The sequence below is a fragment of the Budorcas taxicolor genome, chromosome 11 (assembly GCF_023091745.1).
Source record: "Budorcas taxicolor isolate Tak-1 chromosome 11, Takin1.1, whole genome shotgun sequence".
NCBI lineage: Eukaryota > Metazoa > Chordata > Mammalia > Artiodactyla > Bovidae > Budorcas > Budorcas taxicolor.
In genome coordinates, this window is record NC_068920.1 from 147,646,757 (window position 1) to 147,665,030 (window position 18,274).

The following is an 18,274-nucleotide window of genomic DNA, read 5'->3' on the forward strand; positions in this document are numbered from 1 at the left end:
ATTTTTTAATCAAAGTATAGTTGCTGTACAATGTTATATAAATTATGAGTGTACAAAACATAGTGATTCACAATTTTTAAAGGTTATACCTATACATACTTATTTCTTATAAAATGAGAAGGTTCTGTATAATCTAGATGTCTCTTACCTTTTCAACCTTATTTCTTATTGCTTCTTAATTAAAATTTTTTCTCCAAACATCCCAGCCTACTCTGTATTCTTAAACACATCCTGTTCCTTTTCTAACCACACCTCTGCTCATTTAAATATCATCTTCACGTCACTTCCTCTCTTTAAACCTTATCCATCCTTCAAAGTCCACTTATCACAAAGCTCCCTTATACAACAGAGACAGCCCTCCTTTTGATGATTTATAGCCCTTCCTATATGTGCAACTGATTTGGCATTTATCATATACCCTCATGAATGATTATGCATTAAATTTTTAAAATATGTATTAACAAAATTGTAAGATCCTTGGGGCCAGAAAACACATCTTTTGCTTGTTTGTGCTCTGAAGGAGAAGCAGAAACAAACACTTTCTGATTCACTATTGATGGGTGGGCCACTTCTAAAACCTATACCCAAATAGAAAATTACACTTTTATTTAAGGGAATAAAATATAACTTTTATATTCTTTCACTAAAATGTGTTTATTGGGCACATTCTGTAATAGGGGAAAACTTCGTATACTATTACAAGTTTACCACTAAAAGAGATGTTGCCTATAAGCTGAAATTCCGCATAATGGGCCAGCTCTGGGAACTCTGCCTCCCAGATAATGAGCATTAAGCTAAATACCGTTGTTTAGCATCCTGACCAAGCCCACCTGTGAAATGACTGCAGGAGGAAGAAATTAGCATACCTGCTCCAGAGGCTGATAGGTACTGGGAAGTGTTTGACTTTACGCTCTTTTTTTTTTCTTTAAGTATACAAAAAGCATGAATTCCAATTCAAGCAAGATGGTTCTCTGGGGGCACGAGCCCACCATCTTCTCTATCTGCTGGCTTGCCAAGTCAAGTTGCTATTCTTGCCCCAACAACTCGTCTCTCGATTTATTGGCCTGTCTTGCAGTGAGCAGTACGAGCTTGGACTCCGTAACTGTCCTGTATGCTAGGTGCCGGTGATGACGTCCAGTGGGGGATCTTGGCCCTTCGGACCTCACGGCTGCCAACTGTGACACATACAGGTCACTGGGAGCTGAACCCAGAGAGCAGGTCACAAAACACCGAGACTGTCACAGGAGAGAGGACAGTCTGGAGCTGAAGGCCGTCAGGTGCAGGCCAGAAGCTCCATTATGTGGAACCAGCTAGACTCCGTGGCTGTGGGGCTTCAGAGGAATTGGATACAGAGCATCTCTCTCTTCCACTCCAGCATTTGAATTCAACTGAAGGAGGTAAAGACGTGGCCTAGGTCTGTGGCAAGTGGGGTGCTATCAGCCTCCCCTGAACTGAATTTACTCCTCTTATGGCTGGCCTAACCTGCAGACAGAATCTGCTCTGCTAAGCTCACTGCACACCAGACAGCAGAATAGGATCCAAGGCAAATTGGCCTCTAGCCAGGTGAGAAATTTGGGAAAAACAGAAAAGATAAACTATAGTCCCAAGATTCTGTATGGGACTAAAGCCCACTGATGCATATTGTCATCTCTGTGCTCTTCTCTGGGCCTCTGAGGAGTTGAGTTGGTGACCTCTGGCCAGGTGTTACCATCTGGGATAGCACCTGGACAGGAGAGGAGTGGAGGGAGAGAAAGCCTGGGGTTAAACACCAGTACTGTCATTTATTCACTATAATGTTATAAATAGCAGAGTGTCATTTTCTTCATCTGTAAAGCAGGAATTTTCCCTTACAAGGTTTTTGTATGGTGCATTGTTATCATTCAATACTTCTGATGCTGAAATCCTCCAATGGGGTTGAATTAGATTCAATTGGTGTTAGAGAAGACTCTTGAGAGTCCCTTGGACTGCAAGGAGATCCAAACAGTCCATGGTAATGGAAATCAGTCCTGAATATTCATTGGAAGGACTGATGCTAAAGCTGAAACTCCAATACTTTGGTCACCTGATGCAAAGAACTGACTCATTTGAAAAGACCCTGATGCCGGGAAAGATTGAAGGCAGGAGGATAAAGGGATGACAGAGGATGAGATGGCTGGATGGCATCACTGACTCAATGGACATGAGTTTAAGTAAACTCCGGGAATTGGCAATGGATAGGGAGGCCTGGCGTGCTGCAGTCCATGGGGTTGTGACTGAGTGACTGAACTGAACTGAAATGACCTAAAAAAATGTTTTTAAAATGTTTAAAGATTTCTTTTGGGTCTCCAATTTGCTTTCTGACTAAGTAAAGCTATTTCTTCTCTAGTAGTAAAGAGATGAAAGCGATCTCCTGTTGCAAAGAGGATACAGCCCAGACTAGTTAACATGTGTTCTGGAAGCTTATGTGTTCTGGCTTAGGGAAGGGTGAAAACATATCTAGTTAGATTTAATGTCTTCATCAAACCTGACAAAACAGCAAAACTTGGGAGGAGTTGGGGTGGGGAGAGTTGATGGCTGATAAAATTATTTTAAATTGTAGAAGCCCAAAGGCCTCATGGGTTTGTTCAAACTTCAACCTGAAATACTGCAGGCATATTTCAGACATTCTGACACTTTGTGGCATCAAAGGAACACAGTCTTTCTCAGTGACCTTGAATTTCAAGGTCATCATGCTATAAGTGCCCCACCCTCTTGTGTTAATTAGCTAAGATAAATTGTTCTGCTCTAAGAGGCGATATTCCTTTTGTTTTTGTTTTCCTGAATACCACCCTTCCAAATTTAATAAAAAGCCACATCTGGATTTTCCAGGGGCCCCAAATGTGTATAGGCACTGCGGAATGTTGTCATATCTTTTGGGTCTCTGCTGGGGACACATCAGCCGTTGGCCTCATGGTTGGTGTTGTAATGCTTCCAGCAAGCTTTGTTATACACTGGGAGTCTTTTTGTATTGATTCTGTTGACAGAGCCTTAACGTAGATGACTGCGTCTGTCCCACGGCCCTCTAGGGAAGACAGCTTTAGGTCTCCTTGGAAGTACTGCGCATAAAGGTGTGATATGGACGACCCATAACCAAAACCAGTCAGGGGCACTGCTCAGGACATCTCGAAATGAGGCCGGGGTGCAGCGGTGTACATGTAGTTAGAGTCGGTCAGTTTGTCCTCAGAGGAACACCACCTCCTCAGTCACTCATCTTCACAGTCAAATCCTCCTTACCCAGTGTGACATGTATGGACGTGAGAGTTGGACTGTGAAGAAGGCTGAGCGCCGAAGAATTGATGCTTTTGAACTGTGGTGTTGGAGAAGACTCTTGAGAGTCCCTTGGACTGCAAGGAGATCCAACCAGTCCATTCTGAAGGAGATCAACCCTGGGATTTCTTTGGAAGGAATGATGCTAAAGCTGAAGCTCCAGTACTTTGGCCACCTCATGCGGAGAGTTGACTCATTGGAAAAGACTCTGATGCTGGGAGGGATTGGGGACAGGAGGAGAAGGGGACGACCGAAGATGAGATGGCTGGATGGCATCACGGACTCGATGGACATGAGTCTGAGTGAACTCCGGGAGTTGGTGATGGACAGGGAGGCCTGGCGTGCTGTGATGCATGGGGTCGCAAAGAGTTGGACACGACTGAGCAACTGAACTGAACTGAGTGTGAAGTGGACCTGAATAGGTGGGTAAACACCTTTGTCGGCGTGATGCTCCATCCTTGCTCTCATTGTATTCATTTAGTTCTTCAGTTCTAGTTTGGGAGAGTTCGGTTCAGCTCAGTCGTGTCTGACTTTTTTTTCCTTATTCTTTACTATAATACAAATCACAGAGACGCCTAGCATTTTCATCAGTTCAGTTCAGTCACTCAGCCATGTCCAACTCTGATCCGTATCACTGCATCTGTAAACTCATAAAAAGTTTTAGCGTCTTCAGCACTTTTGTCCTTAAACTCAAGAAGCTCTTGGATATCTACCAGCTCTGTAGCAACTGAACTGATGGTGTCCAGAGAAGATTATCTGGAAGGAGACTTACTTCTTTCATTATATTTGCCAATCTCAGAGGCAACTCTTGCCGCAGAAACAGAAGTGAAGTCTTTTCACAAGCGTGCACAGATCCGAGGTCCAGGAACTGCTTCTTGGAGCGCGCGGGGACGGCGAGAAGCGCGCGTAGAAGTTGCCCTTGGCCCGGAACCCTGGCCGGCCGAGGCGGCTCTGCGAAGCCGCCGCGCCAGCCTCCTGCCGAGATGCGCCCGAGGAGCCGCCCGGGGTCAAGTCGCCTCTCTGCCGCTCGGCTGGGCGGTACGTGAGCGACGTGGCGGCCTCGGGGACGGGGAGGGGCGGCCACCGCCCCCCTTCCCAGAGCCCGGCCCTGCGCCTCCTTTAATTTTTCATTCCAACCGAAAAACATGAATCTATCCATGCGGTGAGCATTTTGTAAACAGAACTAATATTTGTTTGTTGTTGTTCAATTAGATACTATAATGCACTCTCAATAAACAATTTTAAAAATGCCACTATGGGGCTATTTTATTTTTCTACTTAATTTTTATGAAAAACATTTTTTTAAATGTCACTTTCAGTTCAGGTCAGTCGCTCAGTCGTGTCTGACTCCTTGACTGCTGCATGCCTTCCAGTCCATCACCAACTCCCAGAGTTTACTCAAACTCAGGTCTATTGAGTCTGTGATGTCATCCAACCATCTCATCCTCCATTGTCCCCTTCTCCCGCCTTCAATCTTTCCCAGCATCAGGGCCTCCAGGTAAATGAGGCAGCATGAAAAAGCAATAAACAAAGGATGATTTGAAAACCAGGAAAAGAATGACATTTTATCAAAAATGATCATCAAATTGACCAAAAGCCTGCTAGTCAATTTTGACTATTTAATTATTGCTAGAACTTCTATTTGCTATAGTTTTGTAAGGGTTTGTCTCCTTATTGTTGGTGATCTTTATTGCAGAGCTTCTGATAAAACTGGTGCCCTGTTGGTTGAAAAATTGATAGCATGGGATCCTTATTTTATTCAACAAACTCCATTGGCCGTCATGTGAGCTCATGTATCCATAAAGACGTTCCTCTAAAGCAGGAAACAGACATGCTGCTTCAGAATTGGGACTGTCCAGAGAAAGACAGAGGCCCTGCAACCCTTCCACTTTTATGCGATCCTTGAAACAAGAAACACTTCTCAAAGCAGGATTCTCAAAGTGGTAGTGTTCTGGAATGTTTATGTTTAACCATCCAAGCAGCATGAGGGAAACTTTCTTGTAATCCTGTGGGTATCTCTTGCTATTTATAGGGCTCATTCAGAGCTAACTGGGAACAGCTGAATCCAGGCCGTGTGTAGATTGGCCCTGAAGTGTAAGGAGAACACAGGAGATGGGCCCTGGTCTTCGTAGCTGCTCCCGGAAGAAAGATACGAGTTTTCTGGTGACTGGAGTGGTTCACGTCTGTGTTTACAAGGGAAAGATAAATGAGAGAGGAGGTGAATATCTGGCTAATGCAGATAACACCTCCCTTAACTCTGCTTTTAAAGGCAAAGCAGGAGGCTTGATGAGGAACCAGAGTAACAGCAGTTGTCTTGTCCACATCTCACCTCAATGGCCAGCCAGGGCCCCCAAAGCCACACACATACCCCCCACAGTTTGCCCGCTCTCACCCGCTAGAGTTTAGGGTACCAGACACCTGGTCACCCTGAGGCTGGTGTCACCCCAGGGTCCCTTCTCAGCCCAGGCAGAAGGTCATGGGGTTTGGGGGACAAGGGACTGCTCTGGCTGGATTTGAGTCCTATCTCCAGAACATGTGGCCATGGATACTTCCTAATCTGTAGAGCAGGGATACCACAGTGGTAGCCAGTTCATGGAGCTGAGGTGATCGAACATGAATTGCCTAGCTCATGGTAAAAGTTGTCTCAAAGGAAGTAATTTGGGGTGAGACACCACAACTAGTTTCCACATTTATGGATGATTCTTGCCTAAATCAGTTATTCGTATATTAGTTGCAATGGTAGTTTTTGAAGTCCATCATTCTCTCTAAATTTACTGAAAGCATCAGAAGATCTTTCTCTCCTTTCTCAGGTGTGCTTCGTTTGTTGTTGAATCACCGGTTTTCAGTGTTACCTTTGAGAAGTCAATGCGTTCTCATGTGGCATCCAAACCCTTCTGCTCCATTCTGTCTCCAGAAGTCGCTACGATTTTTTTTTTATGCTCAGTAATGTGAACTTTCATTATTATAATATGTCTTATTTTGGGTCTTCTCGTCATGTGCTATGTTGGGTATTTGAGGAGTACTTTTATTCTGGGGATTTATAGTTCAGTTTGAGGAAATTTCCTCACATTCATTCTCTGATCATTTCTTCTCACTCTTTGTTGAATTCCTGTTACTTAGATGTTGGACTTCCTCAGTGATATTTGACATTTATTTTTTATTTTTTAGGCCACTTCATGCAGCATGTGGGATCTTATTAATAATATTTCTCCAGCCAGGGCATTGGGAGCTCGGAGTCTTAACCAGTGGACCGCCAGAGAAGTCCCAATGTTTGACATTTATACCCACCTCTCCTTTTCCATCTTAATCCCTTTATTTTACTTTTAGAGGGGATTTCAACTTTAGCTTTCTGTCCTTCCACTGACTTAATTTTTTTGACTCATCTATTTTTAATTTCAAAGAGATGAGGTCTTTCTTGCACTCTGATGACACCTTTCTTTAAAAAAATTCCTATTCTTGTGGCTATAATATGTTTTTTCACCTCAGGATATTAACTCATGTTAACATTAATTTGTTTCCTCTGAATTCTTTTTTTTTCTCAGTTCATTTTGGCCTCTTGTTTGCTGAAACATTTTCTCAAATACCTAGTGATCCTGAAATGTCATATTTAAAAGTGGTGCACAGAAAGGCTGACTGGAAGTTGTATGTGTGAGTGCATGTGAGGTATGTGCATATGTGTGTATGATGTGTGATACATGTATATATTATGTGGTATGTTTGTGTGTGTGACTGTGTGTGTGAGTGTATGGTATCTGTGTGTGTGTGAGTATGTGTATGGCATGTGTGTAATAGATGTGAGCATGTGTGTGTGTTTTTGTGGTATGTGAATGTGTGTGGTATATGTGTATACATGAATGTGTGTGTGTGAATGTGTGTGCCAGGGTAGGGCAACACAGGAAGATGGGGGTGTGGACTGTCGGACTTCCCCCATAATCTGATCAGGAAGGAAGGCTGTTTTTTTCAGAGGAGAGTGGAGTTTGGGTTTTGGATATCAGAAGTCTCCTGTCTTTATCAAAGATGGATAATTTTCTTTTTTTTTTTAACTTTCTTTTTTGTTTTTGTTTCTGGATGATTTACAAGAGGAGAAAGAGGTGGGAGGTGGGAACATCTTTTAGTCATCTTAAGACAAGAAGTTCTTGTTGAATTATTTCTAGCGTTTCCCAAAGTAAGAAGACTAGCAACAGAGAACATAGGCCCAGTGACAGAAAGTCCTTACAAAAAAAGCTGCACATTTCCTCGTTTCTTTCCATGACTGTGTTACCATAAGTGACAGGCACACACCCAGTGTAATGAGTAAATGCAGGATTTCACCCTCCTGGGAGACCAGTCTAGCACATTTCACAAATCTTTCTCGAATATAAATTGCTCTTTCAGTTCAGTCAATTCAGTCACTCAGTCGTGTCCGACTCTTTGTGACCCCATGGACTATACAATCCATGGAATTCTCCAGGCAAGAATACTGCAGTAGATAGCTGTTTCCTCTCCAGGGGATCTTCCCAACCCAGGGATCGAACCCAGGTCTCTCACATTGCAGGCGGACTCCTTACCAGCTGAGCCACCAGGGAAGCCCAAGAATACTGGAGTGGGTAGCCTATTCCTTCTCCAGGGGATCTTTTCGACCTAGGAATCGAACCGGGGTCTCTTGCATTGTAGGCGGATTCTTTACCACCTGAGCTACCAGGAAAGCCCCGAAATGGAGCAACAGGAAATGGATTTACATTCCTTCCCTGAATTGATTATAAGACATACAATAAATCAGTTATTAAGACATTGGCAGTGTGTGTACGTGCTAAGCCACTTCAGCTGTGTCCGACTCTTTGCAACCCCATGATCTATATGTAGCCCTCCATGGGATTCTCCAGGTAAGAATCCTGGAGTGGGTTTCCATGCCCTTCTCCAGGGGATCTTTCCAATCCAAGGATCAAATCCATGTCTCTATGTCTCCTGCATATGCAGAAGTGTTCTTTACAACTAGCACCGACTTGGAAGATCCTATCTTTCTGTGTCTTTCAATTCAGTTCAGTTAAATCGCTCAGTCGTGTTCGACTCTTTGCGACCCCATGAATCGCAGCACGCCAGGCCTCCCTGTCCATCACCATCTCCTGGAGTTCACTCAGACTCATGTCCTTCAAGTCCATGATGCCATCCAGCCATCTCATCCTCTGTCGTCCCCTTCTCTTCCTGCCCCCTATCCCTCCCAGCATCAGAGTCTTTTCCAATGAGTCAACTCTTCGCATGAGGTGGCCAAAGTACTGGAGTTTCAGCTTTAGCATCATTCCTTCCAAAGAAATTCCAGGGCTGATCTCCTTCAGAATGGACTGGTTGGATCTCCTTGCAGTCCAAGGGACTCTCAAGAGTCTTCTCCAACACCACAGTTCAAAAGCGTCAATTCTTCGGTGCTCAGCCTTCTTCACAGTCCAACACTCACATCCATACATGACCACAGGAAAAACCATAGCCTTGACTAGACGGACCTTAGTCGGCAAAGTAATGTCTCTGCTTTTGAATATGCTGTCTAGGTTGGTCATAACTTTCCTTCCAAGGAGTAAGCGTCTTTTAATTTCATGGGTGCAATCACCATCTGCAGTGATTTTGGAGCCCCCAAAAATAAAATCTGACACTGTTTCCCCATCTATTTCCCATGAAGTGATGGGACCAGATGCCATAATCTTCGTTTTCTGAATGTTGAGCTTTAAGCCAACTTTTTCACTCTCCTCTTTCACTTTCATCAAGAGGCTTTTTAGCTCCTCTTCACTTTCTGCCATAAGGGTGGTGTCATCTGCATATCTGAGGTGATTGATATTTCTCCCGGCAATCTTGATTCCAGCTTGTGTTTCTTCCAGTCCAGCGTTTCTCATGATGTACTCTGCATAGAAGTTAAATAAGCAGGGTGACAATATACAGCCTTGACATACTCATTTTCCTATTTGGAACCAGTCTGTTGTTCCATGTCCAGTTCTAACTGTTGCTTCCTGACCTGCATACAGATTTCTCAAGAGGCAGGTTAGGTGCTCTGGTGTTCCCATCTCTTTCAGAATTTTCCACAGTTTATTGTGATCCACACAGTCAAAGTCTTTGACATAGTCAATAAAGCAGAAATAGATGCTTTTCTGGAACTCTCTTGCTTTTTCCATGATCCAGCGGATGTTGCCAATTTGATCTCTGGTTCCTCTGCCTTTTCTTAAACCAGCTTGAACATCAGGGAGTTCACGGTTCACGTATTGCTGAAGTCTGGCTTAGAGAATTTTGAGCATTACTTTACTAGCATGTGAGATGAGTGCAATTGTGCAGTAGTTTGAGCATTCTTTTCATTGCCTTCTTTGTCTGTGTCTTTAAAATTTCAAATTCCTAACATCTGATGACACCTGTACAGATTGAAGAAGTTCTTGCAAAGATAAGTAGTATGTAAGGACAAAACAACCTCAAAAGCCAGTATTCAAAATCATTGTCCCAAGTAATCGATAAAGATTGGGAAACGAACAGATTGGCAAGAGGAGGAGACCTTGAAATTTGGCAGTTTAGAGAGCAGCGGATTCATGTTGCTGTGCTCTGGCATGCAGAATCTACTCAAATGCCAACTTTCTATACAAGTTTTTAAATTATTTTGCTCAGCAGAGTAGTTTTACTCAAAGTGTTCCAAGAAATAGCATAATGTGTCTTCATATATCATCAATTTAAACCATGACTTAAATGTATCCGATTACTTATTGAAACTATTGCTTGGCCCTGTGTATTCGTTTCATATCTAATATCTGCATGCTTCATTGAGATAATTTATATACTTAATAAAGCTGTGGTTCCCTTGCTACTGTTTGTTTGTTTGTTTAAACAGAATTTCTTTTTTTTTAAATTGGAATATAATTGCTTTACAGTGTTGTGTTAGTTTCTGTGATGAAAGTGAAAATGATACTTGCTCAGTTGTGTCCAACTCTTTGCGACCCCATGGACTGTAGAATCCATGGAATTCTCCAGGCCAGAATACTGGAGTGGGTAGCCTTTCCCTTCTGCAGGGGATCTTCCCAACCCAGGGATCGAACCCCCGTCTCCTGCAATGCAGGCAGATTCTTTCCCAGCTGAGCCACAAGGGAAGCACTATGAACTGTATAAAAGGACAAAAAGATGTGACACTGAAAGATGAGTCCCCCAGGTCTGAAGGTGTCCAATATGCCCCAGGGAAGAGCAGAGGAGAACTATTAACAGCCCCAGAAAGAATGAAGTGGCTGGACCAAGGCGGAAATGACACTTAGTTCTGGATGTGTCGTGGTGAAAGTAAAATCTGACGTGGCAAAGAATAGTTTTGCATAGGAACTTGGAATGTTAGGTCCATGTATCAAGGTAAATTGGACATGGTCAAGCAGGAGATGGTAAGAATAAACATTAGCCTCTTAGGAATCAGTGAACTAAAATGGACAGGAAAGTGAAAATTTAAGTCAGATGATCATTATATCTACTACTGTGGGCAAGAATCCCATAGAAGACATGGAGTAGCCCTCATAGTCATCAGACGAGTCTGAAATTTACTACCTGGGTGCAGTCTCAAGACATAATGATCTTGGTTCCTTCCAAGGCAAGCCATTCAACCTCATAGTAATTCAAGTCTATGCCCCTATCACCAATGCCAAAGAAGCTGATCAGTTCTATGAAGACCTAGAAGACCTCCTAGAACTAACACCAAAAAAGATGTGCTATTCATCATTGGCAATTGGAATGCAAAAGTAGGAAGTCAAGAGGTACCTGGAGTAACAGGCAAGTTTGGCCTTGGAGGACAAAATGAAGCAGGGCAAAGGCTAACTGAATTCTGCCAAGAGAACGCACTGGTCATAGCAAACACCCTTTTTCAACAACATGAGAGATGATTTAACACATGGACACCACCAAATGGCCAATAACAAAGTCAAATTGAGTACATTTTTTTGTAGCTGAAGATGAAGAAGCTATATACAATCAGCAAAAATAAGACCTGGAGTTGACTGTGGCTCAGATCATCAGCTTCTCATAGCAAAATTCAGGCTTAAACTAAAGATAGTGGGGGAAAACCACTAGGCCAGCCAGGTATGACTTAAATCAAATCCCCTATGAATATGCAGTGGAGGTTATGAACAGAGTCAAAGGATTAGAACTTATAAACAGTGTGCCTGAAGAACTATGGACCAGAGGTCCGCCGTATTGTACAGGAGGCAGTGAATAAAACCATTCCAAAGAAAAAGACAAGAAAGAAGGTAAAATGGTTACCTGAGGAAGCCTTCAGTTCAGTTCAGTTGCACAATCGTGTCTGATTCTTTGCGATCCATGGACTGAACCATGCCTGGCTTTCCTAACCATCACTCCCGGAGCCTACTCAAAGTCATGTGCATTGTGTCAGTGATGCCATCCAATCATCTCATCCTCTGTCCTCCCCTTCTCCTCCTGCCTTCAATCTTTCCCAGCATTAGGGTCTTTTCCAATGAGTCAGTTCTTCGCATCAGGTGACAAAGTATTGGAGTTTCAGCTTCAGCATCAGTCCTTCCAATGAATATTCAGGATTGATTTCCATTAGGATTGACTGGTTGGATCTCCTTGCAGTCCAAGAGACTCTCAAGAGTCTTTTCCAACACCACAGTTCAAAAGCATCAATTCTTCAGTGCTCAGTTTTCTTTATAGTCCAACTTTCACATCCGTACATGACTACTGGAAAAACCATAGCTTTGACTAGATGGACCTTTGTTGGTAAAGTAATATCTCTGCTTTTTAACATGCTGTCTAGGTTGGTCATAACTTTTCTTCCAAGCAGCAAGCATATTTTAATTTCATGGCTGCAATCACCATCTGCAGTGATTTTAGAGCCCAAGAAAATAAAGTCAGCCACTGTTTCTACTGTTTCCCCATCTATTTGGCATGAAGTGATGGGATCAGATGCCATGATCTTAGTTTTCTGAATGTTGAGCTTTAAACCAACTCTTTCACTCTCCTCTTTCACTTTCATCAAGAGGCTCTTTAGTTCTTCTTCACTTTCTGCCATAAGGGCAGTGTCACCTGCATATCTGAGGTTATTGATATTTCTCCCAGCAATCTTGATTCAAGCTTGTGCTTCATCCAGCCTGGCATTTCACATAATGTACTCTGCATATAAGTTAAATAAGCAGGGTGACAATATACAGCCTTGATGTACTTCTTTCCTGATTTGGAACCAGTCTATTGTTCCATGTCCATTTCTTTTTTTTTTTTTTTTCATTCCATGTCCATTTCTAACTGTTGCTTCTTGACCTACATACAGATTTCTCAGGAGATAGGTCAGGTGGTCTGGCATTCCCATCTCTTGAAGAATTTTTGAAGGATCTTGAGGATCACAGTTTGTTGTGATCGACAGTTAAAGGCTTTGGCGCAGTCCATAAAGCAAATGTAGATATGTTCTGGAACTCTCTTGCTTTTTCAATGATCCAGCGGATGTTGGCAATTTGATCTTTGGTTCCTCTGTCTTTCTAAATCCAGCCTGAATGTCTGGAAATTCACAGTTCACGTACTGCTGAAGCCTGGCTTGGAGAATTTTGAGTATTACTTTGCTAGCATATGAGATGAGTGCAATTGTGCATTAGTTTGAACATTCTTTGGCATTGCCTTTCTTTGGAATTGGAATGAAAACTGACCTTTTCCAGTCCTGTGGCCACTGCTGAGTTTTACAGGTTTACTGGCATACTGAGTGCAGCACTTTCACAGCATCATCTTTTAGGATTTGAAGTAGCTCAGCAGGAATTCCATCACCTCCACTAGCTTTGTTCATAGTGATGCTTCCTAAGGCCCACCTGACTTCATATTCCAGGATGTCTGGCTCTAGATGAGTGATAACACCATCGTGGTTATCTGAGTCTTGAAGAGGAGGCCTTACCAATAGCTAAAGAAAGAAGAGAAGCAATAAGCAAAGGAAAAAGGGAAAGGTATATCCAAGTAAACACAGATTTCCAAAGAAGAGCACAGTGAGAAAACAAGGCCTTCTTCAGTGAACAGCATATAAAACTAGAAGAAAACAACAGAAGGGCAAAGACTAGAGATCTCTGCAAGAAAATTGGAGTCATCAAGGGAATATTCTGCACAAAGATGGGCACAATAAAGGACAGAAACGGTAGAGACCTAGTAGATGCTAAAGAGATCAAGAAAAGATGGAAAGACTACATGGAAGAATGGTACAAAAAAGATCTAAATGAACCTGATTACTACAACGGTGTGGTCATCACCCAGAGCCAGACATTTTGGAGAGTGAAGTCAAGTGGGTTTTAGGAAGCATTGCTGGTAATAATGGTAGTGGATGTGACAGAATTCTAATAGAACTATTCAAAACCCTAAAGAATGATACCAACAAGGTGTTGCACTCATTATGTCAGCAAATCTGGGAGACCAAGCAGTGGCCACAGGACTGGAAAAGGTCAATCCTCATCTCAATTCCCAGGAAGGGTAGTACCAAGACTGCGCTAACCATCGGATAATTGCATTCATCTCCCATTCTAGTACAGTCATGCTGAAACTCTAGCATGCTAGGCTTCAGCATTACGCAAACCAAGAACTTCCAGGTGTCCAAGCTAGGTTTAGAAGAAAAAGAGAAACAGAGATCAAATTGCCGACATTCGCTGGGTCATAGAGAAAGCTAGCGAATTCCAGAAAAACATCTACCTCTGTTTCATTGACTACCTCAAAGCCTTTGATTGTGTGGATCATTATAAACTGTGGAAAGCTCTTAAAGAGATGGGAATACCAGACCATCTTACCTGTCTCCTGGGAAACCTGTATGTGGGTCAAGAAGCAACAGTTAGAACCCTATATGGAACAACTGATTGGTTTAAGATTGAGAAAGGAGTATGGCAGGGTGGTCTGCTGTCACCCTGTTTGTTTAATCTATATGCTGAGCATATCGTGAGAAATGCTGGACTGGATGGGGTACAAGCTGGAATCAAGTTAGGTGGGAGAAACATCAATAACCTCAGGTATGTGGATGATACAGTGGCTGAGCAGGCACAGGAGGGCCTAGAGGAGCTATCCCATGGTTAAAGTCAAGAACAGCAGAGGTAAGGAGATACCCCTCATCCGAGGTAAGGAGCAGCGGCTACGATTTGCTGGAACAGCCTTGAAGAGATACCCCACACCCAAGGTAAGAGAAACCCAAGTAAGATGGTAGGTGTTGCAAGAGGGCATCAGAGGGCAGACACACTGAAACCATACTCACAGAAAACTAGTCAATCTAATCACACTAGGACCACAGCCTTGTCTAACTCAATGAAACCAAGCCATGCCTGCAGGGCAACCCAAGATGGGTGGGTCATAGTGGAGGGGTCTCACAGAATGTGGTCCACTGGAGAAGGGAATGGCAAGCCACTTCAGTATTCTTGCCTTGAGAACTCCATGAACAGTATGAAAAGGTAAAATGATAGGATACTAAAAGAGGAACTCCCCATGTCATTAGGTGCCCAATATGCTACTGGAGATCACTGGAGAAATAACTCCAGAGAGAATGAAGGGATGGAGCCAAAGCAAAAACAATACCCAGTTGTGGCTGTAACTGGTGATAGAAGCAAGATCTGATGCTGTAAAGAGCAATATCGCATAGGAACCTGGAATTTCAGGTCCATGAATCAAGGCAAATTGGAAGTGGTCAAACAAGAGATGGCAAGGGTGAACGTCGACACTCTAGGAATCAACGAACTAAAATGGACTGGAATGGGTGAATTTCACTCAGATGACCATTATATCTACTACTGCGGGCAGGAATCCCTCAGAAGAAATGGAGTAGCCATCCTGGTCAACAAAAGAGTCCGAAATGCAGTACTTGGATGCAATCTCAAAAATGACAGAATGATCTCTGTCTCCAACGCAAACCGTTCAATATCACAGTTATCCAAGTCTATGCCCCAACCAGTAACACTGAAGAAACTGAAGTTGAACGGTTTTATGAAGACCTACAAAACCTTTTAGAACTCACACCCAAAAGAGATGTCCTTTTCATTATAGGGGACTGGAATGCAAAAGTAGGAAGTCAAGAAACACCTGGAGTAACAGGCAAATTTGGCCTTGGAATGCGGAATGAAGCAGAGCAAAGACTAATAGAGTTTTGCCAAGAAAATGCACTGGTCATAGCAAACACCCTCTTCCAACAACACAAGAGAAGACTCTACACATGGACATCACCAGATGGTCAACACCGAAATCAGATTGATTATATTCTTTGCAGCCAAAGATGGAGAAGCTCTATACAGTCAACAAAAACAAGACCAGGAGCTGACTGGCTAAGATCATGACCTCTTTATTACCAAATTCAGACTCAAATTGAAGAAAGTAGGGAAAACCGCTAGACCATTCAGGTATGACCTAAATCAAATCCCTTATGATTATACAGTGGAAGTGAGAAATAGATTTAAGGGCCTAGATCTGATAGATAGAGTGCCTGATGAACTATGGAATGAGGTTCATGACATTGTATAGGAGACAGGGATCAAGACCATCTCCACGGAAAAGAAATGCAAAAAAGCAAAATGGCTGTCTGGGGAGGTCTTACAAATAGCTGTGAAAAGAAGAGAGGTGAAAAGCAAAGGAGAAAAGGAAAGATATAAGCATCTGAATGCAGAGTTCCAGAGAATAGCAAGAAGAGATAAGAAAGCCTTCTTCAGTGATCAATGCAAAGAAATAGAGGAAAACAACAGAATGGGAAAGACTAGAGATCTCTTCAAGAAAATTAGAGATACCAAGAGAACACTTCATGCAAAGATTGGCTCGATAAAGGACAGAAATGGTATGGACCTAACAGAAGCAGAAGATAGTAAGAAGAGGTGGCAAGAATACACAGAAGAACTGTACAAAAAAGATCTTTATGACCCAGATAATCATGATGGTGTGATCACTCACCTAGAGCCAGACATCCTGGAATGTGAAGTCAAGTGGGCCTTAGAAAGCATCACTACGAACAAATCTAGTGGAAGTGATGGAATTCCAGTTGAGCTACTTCAAATCCTGAAAGATGATGCTGTGAAAGTGCTGCACTCAATATGCCAACAAATTTGGAAAACTCAGCAGTGGCCACAGGACTGGAAAAGGTCTGTTTTCATTCCAATTCCAAAGAAAGGCAATGCCAAAGAATGCTCAAACTACCTCACAATTGCACTCATCTCACATGCTAGTAAAGTAATGCTCAAAATTCTCCAAGCCAGGCTTCAGCAATTTGTGGACCGTGAACTCCCTGATGTTCAAGCTGGTTTTAGAAAAGGCAGAGGAACCAGAGATCAAATTGGCAACATCTGCTGGATCATGGAAAAAGCAAGAGAGTTCCATAAACACATCTATTTCTCCTTTATTGACTATGCCAAAGCCTTTGACGGTGTGGATCACAATAAACTGTGGAAAATTCTGAAAGAGATGGGAACACCAGAGCACCTAACCTGCCTCTTGAGAAATCTGTATGCAGGTCAGGAAGCAACAGTTAGAACTGGACATGGAACAACAGACTGGTTCCAAATAGGAAAATGAGTATGTCAAGGCTGTATATTGTCACCCTGCTTATTTAACTTCTATGCAGAGTACATCATGAGAAACGCTGGACTGGAAGAAACACAAGCTGGAATCAAGATTGCTGGGAGAAATATCAATCACCTCAGATATGCAGATGACACCACCCTTATGGCAGAAAGTGAAGAGGAGCTAAAAAGCCTCTTGATGAAAGTGAAAGAGGAGAGTGAAAAAGTTGGCTTAAAGCTCAACATTCAGAAAATGAAGATTATGGCATCTGGTCCCATCACTTCATGGGAAATAGATGGGGAAACAGTGGAACAGTGTCAGACTTTATTTTTTGGGGCTCCAAAATCTCTGCAGATGATGACTGCAACCATGAAATTAAAAGACGCTTACTCTTTGGAAGGAAAGTTATGACCAACCTAGATAGTATATTCAAAAGCAGAGACATTACTTTGCCGACTAAGGTCCGTCTAGTCAAGGCTATGGTTTTTCCTGTGGTCATGTATGGATGTGAGAGTTGGACTGTGAAGAAGGCTGAGCGCCGAAGTATTGATGCTTTTGAACTGTGGTGTTGGAGAAGACTCTTGAGAGTCCCTTGGACTGCAAGGAGATCCAACCAGTCCATTCTGAAGGAGATCCACCCTGGGATTTCTTTGGAAGGAATGATGCTAAAGCTGAAACTCCAGTACTTTGGCCACCTCATGCGAAGATTTGACTCATTGGGAAAGACTCTGATGCTGGGAGGGATTGGGGGCAGGAGGAGAAGGGGACGACCGAGGATGAGGTGGCTGGATGGCATCATGGACTCGATGGACGTGAGTCTGAGTGAACTCCAGGAGATGGTGATGGACAGGGAGGCCTGGCGTGCTGTGATTCATGGGGTCGCAAAGAGTCGGACACGACTGAGCGACTGAACTGACTGAACTTAACTGATGCGGATGATACCACTCTAATGGCAGAAAGTAAAGAGGAACTAAAGAGTCTCTTGATTAGGGTGAACAAGGAGAGTGAAAGAGATGGCTTACAACTAAATATTAAAAAAACTAAAATCATGGCATCTGGTCCCATTATTTCATGACAAGTAGTGGCAGAGGGGGAGTGAAGGGACAGATTTCCTCTTTTCGGACTCTAAAATCACTTCAGATGGTGACTGCAGCCATGAAATCAGAAGACGTTTGCTTCTTGGCAGGAAAGCTATGACAAACCTAAACAGTGTGTTGAAAAGTGGAGACATTACTCTGCCAACAAAGGTCTGTATAGTCAAGGCTATGGTGTTCCCAGTGGTCCTGTACGGTTGTGAGAGCTGGAGTATAAAGAAGGCGGAGCACCAACGAGTTGATGCCTTTGAACTGTGGTATTGGAGAAGACTCCTGAGAGCCCCTTGGACAGCAAAGAGAGGAAACTCGTCAATCTTGAAGGAGATCAACCCTGAATATTCATTGGAAGGACTGATGCTGAAGCTGAAACTCCAATATTTTGGCCACCTGATGTGAACAGCTGACTCATTGGAAAAGTCCTTGAT